This window comes from Leucopleurus acutus, assembly GCF_964270905.1.
Source record: "Leucopleurus acutus genome assembly, chromosome: 6".
NCBI classification, from domain to species: domain Eukaryota; kingdom Metazoa; phylum Chordata; class Mammalia; order Artiodactyla; family Delphinidae; genus Leucopleurus; species Leucopleurus acutus.
Genome location: NC_139149.1, coordinates 100,295,776 through 100,319,207, shown reverse-complemented (window position 1 = coordinate 100,319,207; position 23,432 = coordinate 100,295,776). Strand labels below are relative to the sequence as shown.

Sequence of the window (23,432 nt, the reverse complement as noted above, 5' to 3'; positions counted from 1 at the left end):
GACTGTCTTGTGGGCACAGTAGGCTGTGGAAAATCACAGTGTTTATACAAGGGGACTGGCAAAGGAATGAATGGGGAGTAGATAATTGTGGCCTGTCAGAAGCTCCTGCCTAGGTTTCCCTTCTAAGGATTGAGCTTGGCCAAAAGACACATCTATTAAATGCCAAGCAGGGGTAATATTAATAGTAGTGACCTTTGATAATACCAGTCAATATTGATCTTTTTCTCTAACTCTTCTGAGACTTGTTGGTTGTACAGTTAGTACCCTAGTATTATTGCACTATTTTCTAATTATACGTGTTACCCAGGTTGGTACTTTATTGTGTAAGTAAATAATGCTGTTATAATATTGTGTTATGTATAGATTATTTATATTTCTGTCTTGTCTTCTAGGCTAATTTGTAAGCTTGTTGTGGACAGGGACTGTGACTCCTACTTCTTTTGAACCTGAAATTAGTGCTTTTCACAGGGCTGAGCAAAGCAGGTGATTTGGAACCTTCTGTTCTGCCTTTTGTCCATTGAGCAGTAGCCTCCTGATGCTTGAGGTCTCAACAGTGAGAACAAAACATGTGAGTTGAGCGTTCAGTCCATCTACTGAAGCAGTTGTAATTCTGGAGGAGAAGGAAAGCATGTGTTGCTAAGTCCTGAAGCAGAATAGGTTTCAGGTCTTCATGGGGAAAGAGAGATCATTAAACCTAAACTTGTGACAGAGAGAGATTTCTTAGGCCATTTTTCTCTCAGATAGCTTCCCCCATTTTTCTCTCAGATAGCTTTCTCTCAGATAGGTTTGGGTATTAAGGAGGTTAATGTAGGCTGGGATGGCATACTAGTTCCCTACCGCAGCCCCTTAGTCAAACAATGAGATGCTTATTCTTAGCTCAGCAGGGAGGTCCCTTCCTGATCTAGTGCCTGCATACGTATCCAGCTTGGTTTCTCAACATTTTTCTCTGTGTATTTTATGCTTCAGCCACGCAGAATGGCTTTGAATTACCAAAAATGCTGTTTTCTCTAGCCTTTGTGTCTTTGCACACATTGTTCCTTTATCTAGAATGCCCAGTGCCCTGGTCTTATCTACCTTGTAAACTTCTATTAATATTTCAAGTGTCAGCTTCAGCTTCTTTGGGAGACCTTTCCGGACTGTCCTTGTAAAGATAATCCTTCTTTCCTGCTACTATAGTGCCTTGGTTCATGCCTCTATTTTACTAGTTATAACTTTGTCATGATGCTGTTTGTATGTCTGCAAGACTATGTCTTTTTCCACTGATCTATGGACTCTTTGAGGGCAAGGACCACGTTGAATGTGTTTCTATGTTCCCAGCACCAAACATAGTGCTTAGAAGTAATAGGTTCTCAACGAGTTTGTGGGTGAATATGTTGATAAACCTACACTGGAGGGATTTTATGAAAATTGTGGTGGTGTGGGCTGTGGATATAGTGTTGCTTGTTAGACCCATATTTGGGATCTTCAGTTATTCTGATTTATTTTGTGGCTTTGGATAAATCACTTCTCTCAGAGCCTCTATTTTCTCATTTGTAGAACTAAAGTCTCATTTCTTTCATGCTGTTGGGGTGGAGGAACACTGCAGAACTGAATGAGAAAGCATGCGGAATACAGGTGCTAGCCCAGGAAGGGGATTGGTGTTTGGAACCAACTACTTCAAGAACTCTGGTCCTCGAGGTTCTGGGTGGATCACATCCAAACTGCATAGACTTGTAGAATTTTATTATATCTGGAAAGGATCTGGACGATAGATAGTTGTAGCTTTCCATTTCATAGATTAAGAAATTGGGCCTCAGAGGGGTTAGGTGACTCGCCTAAGGTCATATGGTGGTAGCTGTATGTTTCGGACCATCCACACTTCTTGACTCATAGTCTAGGATTATCCCTATTTTGTTTTGCTGCTTTTACTGGTCGTACACACAAATTAGAGGAGAGTCAAGGGCTAGGATAATGTAGAATTCTTGTGACCTCTGGGATCACTGCCCTGTCCTCGGAATGTCCTGTAGAACTGCTAGAACTGAAAGGTTCCCTACCGGGACTGCAGCATTTCTTATGGCCAGTGCATCTTTTCAGTTACTCTGCTTGCCTGGGGTCCTACAAACAGGACACAGAAGGGTCACGGGGTCACCCAAGACCGAGCTGGAAGGATGTGCCATCAAAATAAGCAACATAGGAAGATAAACAAACCAGGGACAGAGAGCTCGGGATGAAGGTGCAGGGGGCAGGGCTGATGTCAGAGGGCCATGCGGTCAGTGCCTGGGCTCTGTTTTTCCTGCTTCTCGTTAGGACTATTGCTAGGCAAGAGGACATCGAGATAGGGCACAGGAGGCAGGCAGTAGGATGGGAGGTTTCTAGGATACTAAGGCCAGGAAGATTATTTAAGGATCGAACAGGGGTTACTTCTCCATATTTAGTCCTTTTGTTTTTCCTCTCCCCTTAGGAGCCTGATTTTCATTTCCAGGGAGCCCAAGGGGGACAATCGATGGTGACCTAACTAGAGGGGGATTCCTGGCAGTGCCCATTCAAGTCAGGGCTGGCCCTGTTCTCACAGAAGGCAACATCCCCAAGTAGAGCATTTCCTAGGACCAGGGGCTAGGAATAGAAGACCAGTCAAGGAATTGGGGGCTATGACTACATGCCAGTATGAACAGTGTTAAAGAGGAAGTTTAGGATGAGTGGGCTGGCATGGCCCACGCTCAGCAGGGTCCACTGGAGGGAGTTCCTTCCCCTGGCCGCGTCCATGCCTCCCTCTCTTCATCTGGTTGCCATCAGGCTGTACGGCTGCTGGCGTGCTCTTTATTTATTTATCCCAGTGTAATGGGGTGAGGAGGGAGCTGGCCTAAAGCTGGCATTCCGAGGCCATGCCACGAGCCACAGGCGGTTTGCATGGGTGTGTGAGTCACTGGGGCTGCATGCTGCTCAAACCAGACACGGCTGGGCTCAGGGACAGCAGGCAGCCCAAAATAGAGCCCCGCCCTCTGCAGCTGGCAACCCCTGGCTGGGAATCAGCCCTGTACACCGAAACCTGGGCAGTTGCGTGAAGTTGGCTTCCTTGGGGAGGGAGACCTTAGCAGAGATAGAGATTTTTGCAGTTCTCTCCTCCTCTATCTTCAGAGGAGAATATTCAGCATAGCAGTCACTCCCGTTAACTGCTTTCCGAATGCCTTGTAAGACTTAAAGAATCTGTTCCGTGTAATATCTTAACCAATTTCTATTATATAGTTATAGTTCTACAACTATTGATTTGACTCAGCATCCTAAATGTAGCCATGGCCTTTGTGTCCTTTCTAGTTTTTGTTAGTATTTTCATCCCCTGTCTGGTTGCAGCCTGATTCTAGAGTAGAGACTTCAAGCTATGAAGATATTCATTGCTGTTCTTATGAAGCTAGAGCTTATATCAGAGACACCTGGGGAAGATGCAGAGTTCTTTAACCTGAAAATTGCTATCCTGTTAAGTTCACAGACAGCTTCTACTTGGTTTCCTTGGCTGGCTCTCCATCCTTTCCCTATCCTCAAATGTTAGTGTAACCCAGGATTGGGTCCTCCATCCTCCCACCCTTCACTCTCTTTCTCTCTGGGTGATCTCATCCAGAACCCAGTTCTAGCTATCACTAGTACACCCCTGAGTACCAGTTTTATATCTCCACTATGTTTCAGGCCCATATTTCTTTCTGCATATTTGACATTCCCACCTGGATGTCCCAAATGCAATACCCTAAACGTGTCCAAAATTAATCATCTGCTCCCCCCAAACCCAGTTCCCTTCTATATTCTTATCTTGGGGAATTGTACCATTATCCATTCAGTTTTCTAAGCTAGAAACTTGGGAGTTATCCCCTCTTCTCTTTGTCCTTACTTCCAGAGCCTAACTTATTAACCCTTTTTTGAATCTGCTCTTCTTCTCTATTCCGGCTTCCATTGCCTTAGATTAGCCATTCCCCACCCTGTTTCTGGTTTAACTATGCCACAGCCTCCTAACTTGTCTACCAGTCAATACTTATTTTCCTCCAGTTGAACTTGCAGTTATGTCAGAGTGATCTCTTTAAAACAGGAACATGATGTCACTCTCTCGCTTAAAGTCCTTAAGTGGTTCCCAACAGGCTGCAGGGTAAAGTCCAAACTCCTTGCATGCCACACAAGATGGTTCATGATTTGGTCCTGCTGACCTCTTCAGCCTGACCTTCTGTCACTCCCCAGTAGCACCCCACCCTTTCATCACGTTCAAGTATTGACAGCTTCCTGCCCGTACGTCTCGTGATCCATTTGCCAGGTATTCTCTTGTCCTCATGCCAAACTCCTGTTCAATTTTCCCAACTCTGCACTGGTGTCATCCCTTCTGTGAGTCTTCCATGACAGTTTTTCCTTTTCTCAGTCTGTTCTCCTTCCTCCAGGGATAAGTACACTACCCTGCTAGCCCCACAGCCCCCTGTACTTATCACTGCTGTAGAATTTGACATCAGGCAGGATGTGGAAATGAAAAGAAGGGTAGGGAGACAGAGGACAATCGAGTTGGCTAATCCTTTCCCATTTAGGTTTTTCCTTTATAATGCTTGTCAGTTCCTTCTCTTCAATATACTTTCTTAACATGGCTTCCACAGAACAATACTCTCCTGTTTCTCCCCGTCTCATTGGTTGTTCCTTCTCAGAATCTTTTGCTGGTTCTTCTCCCTTACCTCCTAATGTTGGAGTGCCTTAGGACTCAGTCCGTGATGTTCTGATCTTTTTTCACTCGTTTAGTGATCTCATCTAGTCCCATGGCTTTAAATATCATCTTGTTGATGAATCCCAAGTTTAATCTTAATTCTAGACCTTGCCCCTAACTTCAGACTGTCTCCTCAACATTTTTACATGGAAGTCTAATGGCATCTCAAATTCAACATGTCCAAAACTGAACTCCTAATCCTAACCCCCAAAGTTGCCTTTCTAAAAACCCCCTCCCATGTTGATGGAAACTTCATCCATTTACTTGCTAGGGCCAGAAACCTTGGAGTCATCCTTGACTTCTGTCCTTTCACATCCTACATCCAGTTTATCAGCCTCTTGGCTCTACCTTCAAAGTACACCTGTAATTTCACCTATGCTGCTACCACTCTTGTCTGAGCCACCATTGTCTCTTACCCACATTTTTGCATTAACCTCTTTATTAGTATCCTTCTTGCTACTTCTCCTCCCTTCTGGGCCCATTACCAACAAAGTGATCTTATTAAAACACAAATCACATCGTGATACTCTCCCGCTCAAAGCTGGCTTCACATTTCATTTATAGAGTAAAACCCAAAGACCTTATGACGGCCTACAAAATCCTACATGATCTGGATCTTATTACCTTTCTGACCTCATCTCCTCCCTCTCCCCCCACTCCCACTCCACTGCAGCCACACTGGCCTCTTGCTGGTTTTCTAATACTCTAAGCATCACCTCCTTTAGGCCTTTACACTGCCTATTCCCTCTGCCTGGAATGCTCTTTCTTCAGATATTTGTATGGCCAAATCCCTCCCTTCTTTTCTGTCTGTATTAGTTATCTATTGCCGTCTAACAGATTACTCCAAAACTTAGTGGCTTAAAACAATAAACATTTATTATCTCACATGGTTTTGAAGGTCGGGAATCTAGAAGCAGCTAGCTGGGTGATTCTGGCTCAGAGTTTCCTTGAAACCGCAAGTCAGGATCTCGGCTGGAAAGGCAGTCATCATAAGGGGCTGGAGAATTCACTTCCAAGCTCTCTCATGTGACTGTTGGCAGGAGGTGCCATTTCATTGCTACATGGCCTCTCCATAAGACCGCTCACATGACACGGCCCTGGCTTCCTCCAGAGCCAATAATCCGAGAGGCTGAGAGACCAAGACCAAGACCAAGATGGGAGCTGCAGTCTCTTTATAACTTGATCTCAGAAGTGACACCTTATCACCGTCTTGTTATATTCTCTTCATTAGAAGTGAGTCACTAAGTCCAGGCCACACTCCAGGAAAGGGTAATTAAGCTCCACCTCTTAAGGGGAGGCATGTCAAGAAATGTGCCGGTGTATCTACATGGACTACAATCATGTCTTTGTTCAGATGTCACCTTCTCAGTAGGTTTAACCTAATTATCCTATTTAAGATTGTAAGCCACATCCCTGCCCCTCTGCACCTGGCACTCCCATTTCACTTTACCACGCTCTACTTCTTATTTTTTCGCCATAGCACTTATCTTCCATGTTACCATCAAGTTTACTTATTTTATTATGCTTGTGGTTTATGGCCTGTCTTCCCCCTGCCCGAATGTATAAACTCAATGAGGACAAGGATGTGTGTTTTGCGTGCTGGTTTATCCAAGTGCCTAAAGCTGTGCCTCCACACATAGTTGGCACTCAGGAAGTATTTGTTGATGGATGAAGGAATCATATCTTCCCATTCTTCCTTATTTTTACTGTCTTATGACTAGGCCATGAAACCATCACCTGTTGGTAGCCTGAGACTTAGACAGCCCTACTGTAAACAGATGAGTAGCCTAAGGAGAAGATCACTGTCAGATTGCCATTCTACTACCTGCCTTGTTTCTTTGACACTTAGTTTACTGGGAGACAGTCCCAATTTTGGGATGAAGTATGAACCTTGAATCTTTTATTACTGAGAGATCCTAGAACCTCTTTTTTTAGAGCCAGTTAAATAATTAAATACCTCAAAAACCAAAGGAATAAGAACCTGACAAAATCCTGGGAAGAACATTAGTCATAGAACCCAAAGTAAGTTATTAAGTTTCTTCCTTCCTCAGTCTTTCCTCTCTCTGGGCTCTACTTCCAAGTCTGGAAGGGCTGCTCCTCTGCCATATATCTGTTTTTCAATATGTAGAGGAAGACATAGCATTCAGAGGATGTTTTTTTCAGTTTTCTTCATGGGCATCACAAAGAAGGATAAGTCTAGATGCATGAGAACATCCTCCATACGATTGTGTGTGTCAGTTCTCTGATCTCGCGAGACTTGCAGCTAGTTCATCCTTACTGTATTCAGTGTTGTGCATATGTATTATGAGCATAAATGGCAATAATGCCATCAAAGAGCTTGCTGTACTTAATGAATGGCTACAGGGGCCACAGTAGTGGAGTGATTGGAAAAAGCTTCCTGTAAAAGGCATGACTTGAACTGGACTTTAGTCTTTCTTTCAGATTTTGCTAGGGAACTATGTGGAAGGCATTTTAGGTGAGAAACACATGGGCAAAGGATGTAAAATAAGAAGAAGAGTGGGTGAGGATTAGTAGAAAATAAAGTTAGCAAGATAATAACTTGAGGCTAGGTTGTGGGGAGGCCTTAAATGCTGGCCTGGAAGATTGGTGCTTTGTTCTGAAGGTAAATGTTTTTTAGCTCTTTTCTGCCTGTAATCCATTTATTTGCCCGTTTCAGTCCAGTTATTAACATCTATCATTATATGCAGTGATTTTCAAACGGCGGCACGTCTCCTAGGAGGGAGATGGGGTGCTTCCTTCTTGCAGTTAATTACTGTTATAGAGAGTGGGAAACCATTGGAAGTTTTGACTGGAGAAGTGACATATGAAAGTGATCTTTTAGGAAGATTAGGCTGTCAGTGCTTTGCCTATGTGATCTGAAGAATAGTGGTGCCATTGACAGACTGGAAAAATCATGGGTGGGGCTCAATTAAATCTAATCTTGGGCATATAAAGGAATGGTTTTCCTTATTTAAAACACAAGTCCACCAGTATTTGAGGTCTGGAATGAACATCTCCAGGGAGGAAGGGACGGCTGCACATGTTTCTCAACCATATTTCTTCTGAATTTTGCCTTCTCTTTGGGGTTTTCTCACTGGGATTCCTGTAGTCACCACTGAGCCCTGCTACCAGGGGTCACCACTTCTCTCTTTTTGCCCCAAGAATGTATAAAAAGGCTTCTTTCTTTATTTTCCTTTTACAAAGCTCTATAAGGGCTTATACTTTCAAAAGAAAATTTATTAAAAGTCTGAGGGGAAAAAAACCCACCAAAAATCTGTGGGAGAACAAGAAGGAAATCAATATAGAGAATACAAGTGGGTTAAAATTACTCATTTCCAAAAGTTGGGCTTTCTAATTCTGAGAATCCCAGTAGTAAAGAGCTTTATCACATTTCAATTCTCTTATCCTAAAACGCTCAAAACCAGGTATTACAAACTCAGATGACTACAGGGGGTAGGTATATAACAGAAACATGTATCCAGCTGGATAAAAGACAACAGAGTTTGTAGGGGCCTGTGGAAAACTAAATCCTGCATGTCTAGATACATCTAGACCCAGATTGGCTAACACAGTTTAACAGACACTGCCGCAGGGGCTGTGCACCTTATTTCATTCAAAGGAAGTTACCAACTCTTCTAAAATGAAAACTGTTTTTCTTTTTTTCTGTTTAGCTTCACCAAATCCACTGCTAGTCTCTCATTTGGTTTCAATCTCTGGTCTGAGAAATCCACTTAGTTGAGAATTGAGTAGTGAGGGAGTGATAACTGATACCTTATTTCTGGCAAATATCGAGTCCTTTTAGGTCTAACCTATAAGCTTCACATACCTCTGGAACATTTTGCCACAATTCACACAGTTGAGTCTCCCTCGTCGTCCCCTAGTAGAGGAAGGGTTTCATAAAAGCCCATTCATTCCAGTGTGACCACTTAACGATGCCTTAGCTTATTAAAAAAAAAAAAGCCTTATATATAATTAGAGTTAATTTAAAAACATAAGATGAAAATATTTTTCAATACATGTTGGATTTAAATTGATTATAGGACATACAAGTGGGAATGTTCAGGAAAGAGTTAAAAAAATAGGATTGAAGCTTAGGTTGAAAAAGGACCTCTAGAAATAGAATTGGGAATGTTCTACAAAGGAGCAGCATTTGAAGGCATGAGAATGGAAGCATCTTTTGCTGGGAACAGCATGGAGAAAAGAACAGAAGTCCAGTGATTGAGATTTGGGGAACAATCATAATTGGAAGGTAGTAGGAGCCAGTGAAGGAAATGTGAGATAGGAAGAGAATCTGGATAGAGGAGTAAGTTAGCTAAGAAAGGGGAACTAGCAGTTATCAAGTACATACTGCTCGTGTGTTAGATACAGCAGTAGGTGCTTCAGCTAAGTTATAACTTTTAATCCTTAAAACAAACCTATGAGGTTGGTGATATTATCCTCATTTTAAAGATAAAGAAGCAGGAGCTCAAGGGCTAGGTAATTTGCTTCGGGTCACTTCAGGTCACAGAATTTGTCTCTATTCAAATCCCATGCTCTTCCCATTACCAGGGAGGGTCGTCCACCGTGCCACGTGCTGGATAGAGACTAGACTGACTGCCCGAGGAAAGATCATCAGGCAGTTCGGAATCTTGGGCAATATCAGCAGATTGTAGGCAGCTAAAGAAGGGTTGATTGATAAGGCAATGGAGGCAATAAGTGTAGAACTCTCATCGGGAAGTTTCACAATGAAAAGGAAATGAGAGCTAGCTGGAGAGCTAGAAGTGGCCCAGCAAAACTCCCCTTTAAAGAAGAGAAGACACATACGTGTTTGAAAACAAAGAAGCCACTGGAGAAGGAGAAACTTACGGTGGTGAAGGGAAAATGACAGTGTGAAAGCAAAGACCTACGGAGTGGAGCAAAGCGAGGGGATAGGCCTTCCTCTGGGATTTGTGGGTGGCATGAAGGCACAGGCGATATTTTGAAGATAGGTGACTTGATTTCTGCCTATTTCCCTCTTCTTTCCCCAGGAGATGTAGCCTTTTCATCCAGGAATTTTGCAGTTCTTTCCAAGGGCATTTAATTCTCCTTACTTAAAAAGAGAATCAGATGGTTCCGTGACGTTTCTGTTATGCTAGAAATAGTGAAACGGACAGAAGTCAAGGTATAAGCTATATTCTTTCCCTCTTCTGAGATCCCACAATGCTTTGTATCTTTCCTGTGTCTCATCACTTTGGCCTTGTATATAAGAATTTCTGTACTTATCGCCCCTGTTAGGTGATAAATTCCATCAGGGCAAAACTGTCTTGCTCATTTTGTTTCCTCTTCTGAACCTACTGCAGTGCCCTGTAGTAGGAGGTACACAATAATGAGTGCTTGTAGTTCAAAGGTCTTGGCATTGGAGAAGTTTCTCACATTGGTAAATGTCTCTGGTTATAGAAAGGAAGAGAGAAAACAAAAGTATCCAACGACTTACCTTTAAGCTTTGCCTGATCTATTGACTTTATATAGCCTTATATAAAGTGGTCTCTTCTGATGGCCTTCGCTTGTGGGTGAAACCTGTTTTGGATAATGAGCCACAGTGAAACATGAGAGGGAGTCTGAGTCCTGTAGGTTGGCAGCTCAGCTGTCCAATGTTTAGGGAACAAGACAGCAGGATTCGTGGGCATCCTTGTTATCTCCCGTAAGGGAATTGTCAAAGGGGAAATTGCCCCGGAGTCTCAGGAAGCATTTTTTTCATTCTGTGTGGGTGATCTTTAGTCTATTTGTTTTTTTATTTGGAAATTTAAACTCTGTGTGGACAGCACTTATTAAGCACCAGTGAAATATTAAACATCGTGGAGTCATACTGAGAAGTTAAAACATGGTTTCTGCCCTTGAAAGATGGACTTTTTTTTTTTTATTTTGCGGTACGCGGGCTTCTCACTGTTGTGGCCTCTCCCGTTGCGGAGCACAGGCTCTGGACGCACAGGCTCAGCGGCCATGACTCACGGGCCCAGCCGCTCCGCGGCATGTGGGATCCTCCCGGACCGGAGCACGAACCCGTGTCCCCCGCATCGGCAGGCGGACTCTCAACCACTGCGCCACCAGGGAAGCCCCCGAAAGATGGACTTTTGAAGAGAGAGATTAGACCATGTTTACACATATGCAAAGAATATTCTAAATACATAAAATATATGTTGTCTGAGAGGAGGAAGAAATAGATTCATTTGGATGGGATCTGGGGTTCCTACGAGGCTAGTTTGGGTGAGGTACTTCTGGGAGAGGTGAATCTTGAGCTTCAAGTTCAGAGAGGTTTTGTACGGTGAATAGCTGCTGAAGCAAAGACACATCTAAGGATTTTATTCATTTATACAATCTGAAAGGCTCTCCCTAAGTGTGGTGGTTTGAGGGAATCCTTCAAAAGCTCTTTGGCTACTGTTACTCTTACCCTTGAAGCCTAAGCAGTTCTGATGCTGTACATTGTCTTCTTCGAATATTTATTGCAAAGAACTCCTTCCAACTTGGTGTGAGTGAAGCTAGGAATGAAGAGGAGCTTTAAGACAAGGATGATGATACTGCTCGGTGTAAAGAAGGAATAGTCAATGAGCATCTTAGCATTTAGTTTTCTGTAGTACCCGGCAGCCGGGGAAGAGCAGAGTGAAACTGCTGAATTTAGTGGGTTCCTAAGGAGACGCAAGTCTCAAGCAGAATATCCCCCCCAATTTGGGATCACTTCTGATACTGAGATAAATAAGAATCAATATAAAGTGGATGAGATTAGCTACCTACAGAAGTAATCCACCCAACTGTTTGTAAATATATTGCTTATGAGATGAGGTTATAGATCTCAAGGGCCTAGGCTAGTACCTAAGAAGGAAATTATGGCATCTCAGATATCTTGTTCAGAAGATTAGAGCCATAGAATTTTAAGAGCTGGAAGGGACTTTATCAATCTAAGGATATATCAAGGCTCTTTGTTCTACTTATGAGGCAATTAGGGCCTACAAAGGTAAAAGAACTCTTACGTAGAAAAACAGTGGGAGATTTTGACACCAGGACCCAGAATTTAGCACAAGGACCCAGGGCTCTGAACTTCCAGCCCAGTGTTCTTCCATCATGTCCCATTGCCTTGCTGCATGTTACACAGCTACACCTGGAACTTTCTGTGGGCAGGAGGCAAGACTGAGACCCATCTATGAGCAATAGGGAGACTCGTAACTATCTCGTAATTTCATTTTTTTTTTTTTTTTTTGCGGTACGCGGGCCTCTCACTGTTGTGGCCTCTCCCGTTGCGGAGCACAGGCTCCAGATGCGCAGGCTTCAGCGGCCATGGCTCATGGGCCCAGCCTCTCCGCGGCATGTGGGATCTTCCCGGACCAGGGCACGAACCCATGTCCCCTGCATCAGCAGGCGGACTCTCAACCACTGTGCCACCAGGGAAGCTCCGTAACTTCATTTTGAGACAGGGAAGTGGTCCATGGCTAGAGAACTCTGCCCCAAGTACCGCCTCATTTCTTACCCCATATCCCTTTCTTCCAGCTCTTCATCTTGCACACCTCTTGGCTCTTACAAGCAATTTGAGAAAAACTGTTATATAGTTAATTCATGAGGTCTGAGGAGATGTACTAACAGAGGAGCAGAGTTGTATAGAATTTAGGAAAAGAAAAGCCAAGGAGTGACAATTGATTAATTTGTCTAGCACAGTGCCAAAGCAATGCTAGAGTAGAATGAGGATGAATGGCTAGTTTTTTCCGCAGTGTATATGAACTATCACATAAAGTCATTTGCTGTGTTTGCCTTTTTTCTGTGTTTAGCAAGTAGCACTCTCAGTGTTTATTCAGCGTCCCAGGAAAAATCAGCTGAAGATATATCAGTCACTGGAATAGTATAGCCCTCACCTTGTAAACTAATAAATTGGTACTTTAATTTCTAAATTGGTCTCTTATGATTTTAGTTAGCATCAGTTAATCCTCTAGAGTCTGATTATCCCTAAACTAACCAATGGAAACCAAGTTAAAGACTCTGGACCTTTGGTGATGCCAACAAAGTAGAGACTCCCCATGAGATGCTGCTTCGGCAGCCACTCAGGGTGTCTCAATCCATGTATCTATTTCCCTCCGCCAACATTTCTTATTGAAAACTGTCAATAGCAGGGGCTCATCTGACTCCCTCTTGGAGGATCAAGGTGATTTTAAATGCATCACAGATCAGTCCTCGGAGAGTGGGTATTGGATGCTGTGCCTCTTGTTCAGTGTAGTAAATGTACACACGGCCCCTTTTGTCAAACCTAACATGTACAGTAAGAAATCCTCCCATCAATTTTGGGGCTTTGCCCAGCTGGAGAAGCCCTTTGGTGAAGGGAGGTATGAAGTTCTAACTGGAAGCGGGGTGTCTCTCTCAGCTCTCTCTTAACTCATAGCTTTCTTTTCTTTGACTTCATCCACCGGTGGAGGAGGGAAATATCGGTGCCCCTTTGACTCTCTTTGTTCCATTTTAGAAAATGTAGTGTCAGAGAACTTCCCAGAGTTTTGTTCCCCTGGTCTAGTGAGCCCTGATATCTCAGAAGTTCGAGCATTGTTTCTGGCTGTACTGGTCTGGTCAGAACCGCCTGGATCAACTAGCAATCAACTGACACACAGACCAGTAGCTCCTCTCTCTTGAATCAAATGGCCATTGTACTAACCTCATATCGAGGCTCAGAATGTCAGTTTCCAGCTTGTCCTCATATATAAATATAGGTCTCTCTAGATATAAAAAGTGAGAGAGTCTGTAAGTTGCTTTTTTTTTTCTATACCCGCTTTCATGGGGAAGGCTAATGAGATGCATATCATTAGAGACCCGACGTTTTGTGGGACGGAGCCTTTTAAACTGGATGTGCCTGGCTTAGTCATGGCAAATATTTACCAAAAAAAAAAAAAAAAAAGGGACATACCATATAAAATTAGAGTTCTGAAAATAGTACTGAGAGAGGGAGAAAGAAAAAAAAAAAAAAAAAAAAACCAGGACAGAAAATACAGGCCAGTCTGTTTGGGGAAAAGGGAAAAAGAGATAAAATGAGAGAAACCTCGCAGTAAAAACAGCATCTTGGTAAACAGACTATAAAAAAAATTGTGACCTGCTTTCTGGCAGCCCTGGCGGCTGTCGAGCGGGTGAAGGTGGCGAAGCTGGCGTCTGTGTGGACACACGGTGCCCGGGGCGCACGGCTCCCCTGGCCGCGCAGGGCGTTAAATTTAGCCACATAATGATGGGCCTGAGGACAGCCTCTTGTTGACCACACCATAATTACTGCTTCGCTTTATGAATTTTATTTTGCTTATTCTGTTTCCTCCTTCTTTGGCATGAAGGAGGCCTGGAGTGGGGGGAGTCCCGCCGCCACACCCCTCCTCTTACTGAACAAATGAGTCTTCATAGAAACTTGGACTCTTGAGCCAGGGTAAAGAGTAAGCTCCCTTGATTAATCCAAAGGGGAGGAAGGTTTCCTGGTCCCCAAGGCTCTTGATTGATCATAGTAAAGTCATAAATAGGACTTGCCAGCCCTACTTCTCAGTGCTCTTGGAGAAAATGTTCCTAAGTCTTTGGTCTTAGAAGCTGCTCTCCTGTGAGTCTGAGAGGTTGACGCTCTTACTCTGTTTATACCCCAAGAGCTAGACTTCCAGGTGGTGTCAGATGTTTGGGTCTTGGGTCCTCACTCCCTAGCTAGCTACTAGAAGTTTAGTTTTGACAACATTCTGCATCGTGAAGAGGTGCATTGTTTTATATATGTTAGTCTTGGTGATAACTGGGTTCTTGAATCTGAGAACCTAATATAATTAAGTGACTATTCAGATAACTTAAAAATACTTGTTCAGAACATTTTGTTGAAAGCTCAAATATTGTTCTTCTTGGGCACTTGTATAGGTGCTGATTTTCTTGGTTTTAGAGTTAAAATAGCATAGTTTGCTAGAGCATACCATGACCTTTGTCAGAGTGGTGCTCTGAGGCTTAGCTTTACCTACAACTCCAGGGAAGGATGCCCTTGGTCTCAGACCAAAAGTACCATATTGGGGAGAGAAAGTAGGCTGTAGAAAGGGCATCGGAAGAGTCATATGGAGTAGGTACTGGGTCATTGGGGGTGAAGTTCTTGAGTGGTGACCTAGGCTGGCAGCTCCCTATGGCCCCACAGTGGCCCTCCAACTGAGGAAGTGGTGGAAAAGGAAAAGCAAACAGGGGTTGTGGTCAGGGTACTGGCTTGTCTCTCACTGGCCAGGACTGTCCTGTTTGTGTGTCAGGAGTGGTTGGGCTCCTCCCGAAGCCAGGCAAGAACGTGTCAAGGAGAGGCTTCTTGCAGCTCTTGTTTTCCCAAAACAAAGGAAACTCCTTGCATTGCTGGAAGTCGCGTGCTTGGATGCTGAGTTTGTTATTGCCTGATAACCTGGCCACCAACTCCTGCCCTCCTCTTCACCCCACACAGCCAGTGGCTTAGTGGGAGCAGCTTCCTGTTCCTCATCCTCGGCAGCAGATTCGCTCTCTTGTACCCAGAAGGGAGGGGGGGAGGAGGAGAGCTAGCCCTCCTACCCCAAGACCGCTCCTCTTCTCTTCCCATGGAACCTTCTAGAACAGTGCTTTTCAAAGTAATCTGACACATGGTCTTACTGTGCATAACTCATATGCAGCAGGTGTCACATGTGACAAGTCCAATAATACTCAAACTGTTTTATACCCTGTTCATTGAGATGAGTCCTCTGAACATGTGTTTGGATGTCATGGCAATATCAGGTTGCTATAAAAGTTTTCAAATGCTTACACTTGATTTCTGTACTTACCTTATGTGTGGGCTGGTAACAAGGAGTCCATGGACCAGGAGCAATTTGTTGATAACACTTTGAGTAGCATTATTCTAGAACCTTAAGACGTAGTGAGTTTGAGCTATTCCTTATTGGACATAGAGGTCCCACCCTAAACCTGTTCAATGGGGGATGAATCTAAAAATAAATTCTTAAGGAAATTTCAGGCAGTAAGAAATAATCTGATCTCAATTGCCAAGTCATGCCAAAGAGCTCTGACACTCAGGTGGAAGGCTGGGCTAGAGGATTAAAGGTTTCTTTCCCAGTGCCAAGGTTCTGCAATTCTAAGGTTAAATGGTGAGGCCAAGAGATAAAGTTAATGACCATGATGATTTTCCCTTAGGGTATTGATTCTAAGCCTTAAACTGTGGCTCTAGGTGACTTAATGAGGTAAAGAAAGAAAAGGAGGGGATGTTTTTCATACAGTTCATTTGCTAGTCTGTCATTATCATCCAGTTATGAGGTCTTTCTTATACAGATCGATCATGTGTTTGGGCAGCATTATCTTAGCCTTCTGTTAGGAGGCCACCAAATTGTTTCTACAGGTTGAAAGATCTAGGATTGAGGAGAAAAGTAAATATTGGCAGAGTTGGTGGAATTCAAGTAAGAGATAAGAAATGGCCCTTGGGTTAGAAATGTGGACTATTGCCTGGGTTACCCCTCATTGGAGAGTGGGGGGTGATACTCAAGAAAGGACAAGAAACCAGATGGAAGCTCCTGATTAAAGTAAATCTGGTCACGTGTTCCTGCTGAAAACTGATCGGTGGCTCCCTATTGACCTTAAGATAAAGTCCAAACTCCTTAGTAAAACCATTATGGCCCTTTATGATCTGGCGTCTGCTTACCTCTTCCACTCTTTCGCTAGGCCACACTCACCCCCAAATCTACACTTCCAAATCTACACCCCCAAACCCATCCCAGATCTTTACTTCAGTCGCAGTGAACGGCTGTCCGTTCCTAGAGCCCATTATTCTCTTATCTCTAGTCCTGGGCACATGCTCTTCCCTCTGGAAACCTCCTGCCAACCGTCAGCAAAACCTTCTCACCTGGATGACTCCTGTTATTGTTTGGATTTCAGTGAAGATGTCACTTCCTCCAGGGAATTTTCCCTGGCCCTCTGAGTTCAGGCTAGTTGCCCTTCTTTTTTTTTCTTTAAGGCTGCACCGCATGGCTTGCAGGATCTTAGTTCCCCTACCAGGGATCGAACCCAGGCCCCCAGCAGTGGAAGCACAGAGTCCTAACCACTGGACCACCAGGGAATTCCCTAGTTGCCCTTCTTATGTGCTACTTTTTTTTTTTTTTTTTTGCAGTACGCGGGCCTCTCACTGTTGTGGCCTCTCCTGTTGTGGAGCACAGGCTCCGGACGCGCAGGCCCAGCGGCCATGGCTCACGGGCCCAGCCGCTCCGCGGCATGTGGGATCTTCCCAGACCGGGGCACGAACCCGTGTCCCCTGCATCGGCAGGCGGACTCTCAACCACTGCGCCACCAGGGAAGCCCTTATGTGCTACTTTATTTGTTCTATCATAGGCCCTATCAACACTGCATTGTACTTACTGGTTTTTCTGGCTCCTTCCACTACACGTTAAGTTCCCCAAGAGCAGGGATATTTTCTTTTTTTTAATAAATTTATTTATTTTTTATTTTTATTTTTGGCTGTGTTGGGTCTTTGTTGCTGTGTGCGGGCTTTCTCTGGTTGCAGCGAGCGGGGACTACTCTTCGTTGCGGGGTGCAGGCTTCTCATTGCAGTGGCTTCTCTTGTTGCAGAGCACGGGCTCTAGGCGTGCGGGCTTCACTAGTTGTGGCACGTGGGCTCAGTAGTTGTAGCACACGAGCTCTAGAGCGCAGGCCCAGTAGTTGTGGCGCAGAGGCTTAGTTGCTCCGCGGCATGTGGGATCTTCCCGGACCAGGGCTCGAACCCGTGTCCCCTGCACTGGCAGGCGGATTCTTAACCACTATGCCACCAGGGGAGCCCCTGAAAGCAGGGGTATTATTGGTCTTGTTTAACTTGTCTCATCCATTGTAAGTATTCAGCAAATTTTGTGGTGCTATGTATTCTGTAGAGAATTTTTGCCTTTGTTATTTAATTTGATTCTCATAACTATCTGATGAAATGAGCAGGTTTCATTGAGGAAAATTCAACATAATATATTGATCACCTACTCAGATTTTTAAAAAGGCTAAAAAGAAAGAACAAATTTACATAAAAATATTTTCCACTCCAATAGTGCCATTTCAGATTAAGGAGATATGATGGATTGGCTAAGAGAATTAAGTGACCTTGTGTCCCACAAGTAATTGCAGTTGAAGCCAGAACCTCATCCTTTGACTTTCTAGTACAGAGCTTTTTTCCACTATCTCACACTGTCTCAGAGACTCTTGTTCTAATGAAATATATTTCAGAAGGCAGGATACTCAGAGAGTAAAAAGCATTCCTGTAACTCTTCTTAACTCTGCCCATTGAAACACAGGTCTGAAATTATAGAAGAAACGGCCAAGCACCAAACTGGAGTATTATCACACAGAAGGTCAAGGAAAAATGTTAGGACCATGGGACATAGAAATGAGCTGAGACGCAGTTGGAGGGGAATCCTCTATCTTGGAGAAGGATCTGAGAAACACTGACATTTTCAGCTGCCAAAATGTTTCCCTTGGGGCCGCCCTGGGAACAGGATAGCCAAGTGGGATGAGAACAGAACTGGGTGGGATACTTGCTAGCCCTCTTCCAGCTCTAACAATTTCTCAGCCACTGAACAAGTAAGGCAGAGCTAGAACCATTAAGGTTGCCTCTCAGCCCTTTTTATCCTTCAGCTCTTGGGAGCTGGAGGGAATTGGTATCACCCAAATCAGCGGAAACCTAGTCTGTAGGCAGAGCTGGCCACAAGACTAGGTTCAAAATTATTCCTGCGCCCTGGCCTTTGGGCAGGGAAGAGCATGGCCTGCGTTCTCTCACCAGGAGGGATCAGTAAATTCTAGCCATATAGGACCCAGACGCTCTTTGTCCAGCAATGTTTTCCCAGTGTCTCCTGGGGAGTGATTCAGGGCCAAGGTGACAGTGGGTTTGGAGCCTAGATGAAAGGATCGCGGGGACCACAAGACAAGATCCCTTGTGTGGTGGCCGGCTGGAAAGAGGAGGGAGTGAGTGTGTGTGGAGGTCAGTGACGCAATCCCCCTGGCTTGCAGCGATGGAGGAGAAGGCTCGCGGTGTGTCTCCTTATAAAGAGGCCCTTACCACATGAAGCAGGGGTGAAGGTGATCCCACTGTGAGTCACCCAGGAAGGGACGCCGTGTGCCCAGAGCCCAGAGGAGAAGACTTGTGGATTTCCCACTCCTTCCTTCTATGATTTTATGCGTAACATGGGCTGGTTTAGTCACTCAAGCTGCACTGCTTCTCTTTCTGTCTTCGAATCCATTCTGTCTCCTCACTCTACACCATCCCTGATGTGTGCAGTCTCTAAATCTATCAATTTGCTCTCGATTTTTAATAGTTGTTTTTTTTTAATCTGAAGTTTGATATCTGTTGATTTCAAGAAACCCAAACCATTACTAATTGTGTTTGCCTTTGAGAAGATGGTCTGGTGGCTCTTTGCCAAGCATGGCTGTTCTTAGATTGTGTTTGCTTTCCTTCTTATCTTCAACCAAGGCAGGTTCATATCCTGGCCTGGAATCTGAAGAGATTCTAGGGGCCCCCCGGATCCAATTGCCCCTCAGTTGAAAGTGACTCTAGTCTGGCCTTTATTGAGGTCTGGGACTGCAGAGAGCTCTGGGGAGTGTCCCTGTAATCAGCCAGCCACCAACCCCACACTGCCTTGTAATAAAGCAGCTCTATATTTGTTCTGTTTATAGTCTACTCTGTAATAATGCCACAGCCTTCACTGCTCTCTCTTTGGGGAGATTTTCTGGGTAATAGGAAATTTTGAAATGTTAAAGAGGGTTGTAGACTCAGAAAATGTTTTTATCTAGGATGTGTCTTAAGTTGGGAAGGTGCCCGGGAAATCCAGGCAGCCAGTGAGAGCTCGTGGGGAGGAGTGTGCTGTGGTGAGCGTGTTGTGTGTGAGATGCTGTGGCCGTAGGGACCGTGTGTGAGGGGGGTGTGTATGGGCCACGCTGTGGTTGTCATACGTGTGAAGCGCACCGCGCTCTTGGTGGCTGCAAGTGGAGTGTAGGGTCGGCACGGGGAGTGTGAGAGGGGTTGCAGAGGGGAGAGTGCAATGACAGAGAACCCTGTTTTGGCAAATTTCGAAACTGTCAGGTATGTTGGATGGTGAGATGTAGACGGTTAGCCTCAGAATAGAACCTTTTAGAGTTCACATTCCATTCATTCTTTTAACTGCCGTCCCCCGTACTCTGGTCCCCAGCCTTTTCAGGCCTCCACACAGTTCTGCGGACATTCCTTCTTCTTCCTTCCCAGTCCTTTCAATTTCTCATCTCTTTCTTTGTTAACCAGGAAGAAGTCAGAGGCAGACTGTTCTGGAGAGGGAGTGGAGCCACCTTGATCCGGGCTAGTGAGAGCCAGCCAGGTGGCCCAGGCTGACCCTTTGAAGTTGAGCTATGTGATGAATACTGGGGGTGCTGTTGCCAGGGCTCTTGCGAACAATTACAATTCTGATTCCTCTCCCCGCCCCCCGCCCCCCCCCATTCTATAAATACTTTATTATATGGCATTAGTAAAGCTTCAAGTGTTTCTTTTTATTAGAGCTACATAATATGGTAATTGTGTGACAGAACACAGCTCCATGAGCAGTCCCCACACTCTTCCTAGGTGTGGCCTCCACCACCTCAGCTGGGGTTAGACCCACAGGCCTCTCTGTTCCTCTGGAGTGTGTGCGAAGGGGGCGGGGTCAGGTGTGCAGACAGAGCTGGGGGTCAAGGCCTTTGGGTAGGATCAGGCAAGAGGAGTAAAGAGGTGTTTTCTAGTTTTAAGCAAAGTCTGCTTTGGTGTGCAAGTACAGCAGGAATCCTATTATTAGCATTAATTCCAATCCTCGCATGGCGCACTTAACCTGCCTTTCCTTTTTTTTTTTTTTGCGGTATGCGGGCCTCTCACTGTTGTGGCCTCTCCCGTTGTGGAGCACAGGCTCCGGATGCGCAGACTCAGCGGCCATGGCTCACGGGCCCAGCCGCTCCGCGGCATGTGGGATCTTCCTGAACCGGGGCACGAACCCATGTCCCCTGCATCGGCAGGCGGACTCTCAACCACTGCGCCACCAGGGAAGCCCCTGCCTTTCCTTTTAATAGTATTGTTATGTGCCATGGAAGTAGGTTTTGAGCTTAGACCCAGGGCCAGTGGTGGCTGGGTTTCTTTGGTCAACTCAATTCATGGTACTTTTCCTTTATTTATGTATTTTTCATAACAGTCATCATTCTTACTGGTGTCTCCTGGGTTCAGAATCTGTAGGTGCTTAAGGAACCCGATCCCTCTTATCTCTTGCTCCTTCAGTGTTAGAACATCTTTTCCCTTAAACCCAAGTCATTGGTCTCTGTGTCTGCTTGTTTCACGGAAGGTGTAGGGCTGGAAATTCCACAGCCTGTAGGTCTTTCATTACTGTTAATGTGTGACCTGCTAACTGTGTATTTTGTTGCCTAATTGAGCCTTATTATTTGATTCTGGTTTCTGTCCAACGAGATCTGACTTTGAACCTTCCCTACCCCTCTACTGTAGCTCTTGATTGATCTAGGTCAGGGTATCCCTACCAGTTCTTCTCTGAATTGAGTAAGACTTAGTTTCTGCATCCTTACTTCTGTAGAGCTTGAGAATTGGGGATTTCTGCCTGGGTAGCAGATAACAGAGTCCTCAGTGCCAGGGACGTGGGCACAATGTTTAGTCCTTTCTTAACTGCCCTTGTGCCCAGCGTTTGCATAGGGGCCAACCCCCAACTAGACTCTGCCATTCGCTCTTTACTCATCACGGAGTCGTATGGGCATATGCTCTTCCCACCTTTTGGGACTAGCCAAGGTTAATATTAGACCTTCTAGCTGGGCTGCTGTTCCCGAAAGCCACAGGGTGTTGTTAATATTCATGTGACCGCAGAGGCTCATCAATATTCATGAGGTATCTGCAGCCTTCCTTCGGGCCCTTAGCTTGGAGAAAACAGGAATGATTAGAGTTTCTAGAACTTAAAACTAGCTCTATTTCCTGGAGTCTCTTGAGGAGAAGGCAAACCTTAAGAGTAAATGTCTGGGCCAAGAGAAAGAGGAATTTTCATGCCAATATCCTGAACTGGTCTGACAACTTAGCAGAGTTGTGCTGGATGGCTGTTCATGCCATCGTCCTTGTCTTGTGTGTATTGAGTACTGCTGGGTTTACGTTCTTGCATGAGGTACTCTGTGGGGTAGGAGACTAGCATTGGTAAGTACTCAGTGAGTGCTAGGGATTCCTGCCCCAAGAGGCACGTGGAAGAGAAAGGGAGACAGTTAGGTATTCATATATCTATTATCCAAAGTGAGAGTACTGTTCTGGAGACGTACACAAAGCGCTGAGCGAAGACAAACGAGGAAGTCGTTCTCTGTGAGGAAATTAGTGAAGGATTTCCAGGGAGCTCTTGAAAGGAAAGAAAAATAGAATTTCCTGCGATTCCTTTAATAACCCTCAACGAGGTGTAAAGCCCCTCTAAATGCCACCTCCCCCGGGTGCCCTGCTTACCAGCCTTGCCTGCTACACCTTTTGTCAGATGCTTCAGCTATTCCAGTATCTTATTTAATAGAACTTCTTTCCTAGAAAGTATCCTTCTACTTCCTAGGTGGGAAAATTTCCCTTTTTTTTCCTGAAAGATTTAACTAGTAAGAGCTCCCAACTGTGATACAGTTTTTGGCATAGTTTGGTTATTTAAAAAGATGAACATAATTCCAGATTGCATAATTAAAAGAAGAGTAGGAGAGCCTGAGGCCACCCTTCCATTGTAGCACTAGTTGGCCACTTAGGATTTTGGTGTCATGTTTGAAAGATGCATGGGGCCTTAGTGCCCATAAGAAGATCAGGACAATAATAAAAGGGATGGAAACAGAATTCTTAAAAAAGTATCCAGGCTTCGCCGGTGGCGCAGTGGTTAAGAACCTGCCTACCAACGCAGGGGACACGGGTTCAAGCCCTGGTCCAGGAAGATCCCACATGCCGCGGAGCAACTATGCCCGTGTACCACAGCTACTGAGCCTATGCTCTAGAGACCGCGTGCCACAACTACTGAAGCCTGCGCGCTTAGAGCCCGTGCTCCACAACAAGAGAAGCCACTGCAATGAGAAGCCCTCGCGCCGCAACTAGAGAAAGCCCGCGCACAGCAACAAAGACCCAATGCAGCCAAAAATAAAAATAAATAAATTTATTAAAAAAAAGAAAAATATATTCAAGGAAAATGGGATTAATTAATTGAGAGAGTAGATTGAGTGGTAGCTCATTTTTTTAAACATGAAAATATATCATCTGTAGGATATGCTTTTCTACATTTCATACACGATATTACAAGAAAGGATAAACTTGAATTATAGCAATAAGGATATAGTTGAGGTGGAGAGAAGAATTTTTTACCTGACTGTAATGTTACTAGGGAAGCTTTGGAAACTACCCCCCTAGAATTCTTTAAGACTGTTTCCCTAACAACAGGTGTTGTCCCTGCTTGGAAACAATTGGAAAGCAATAGGAGAGGGCATGGCTGGCCCTAAGATTCTATGTTTAACTCTCTATTCCCCTCGATTTGCTGGTTTGTACTACAGCCTAGCAGAAGTTTCTCCCTCTTCTACCAGATGACAATAGTTTTTATGGAGCCACACATATTTCCTATGGTGACATTTGGGGAAATACTTGCATGTAATTTAAGCTGTCAATCCCAGGCATCCCTCCATACTTTCTACTAAAGACCTACTAGATCCTTCTTGAGGTCTGAGGAAGCTGACCTTGGAAGCTGGCATGCAGTGCCTAGAGTTAGGTCCAGGAATGGATTTTAGGAAAAAAACATTT

General features: G+C 44.6%; 1 protein-coding gene across 2 annotated transcripts in view; it reads left to right on the top strand.

The window, feature by feature from the left end:
- Positions 1-23,432, top strand: part of NHEJ1 (non-homologous end joining factor 1) — a 76,565-nt gene that overhangs the window by 12,415 nt on the left and 40,718 nt on the right. The gene's annotated exons all lie outside the window — the stretch shown is intronic.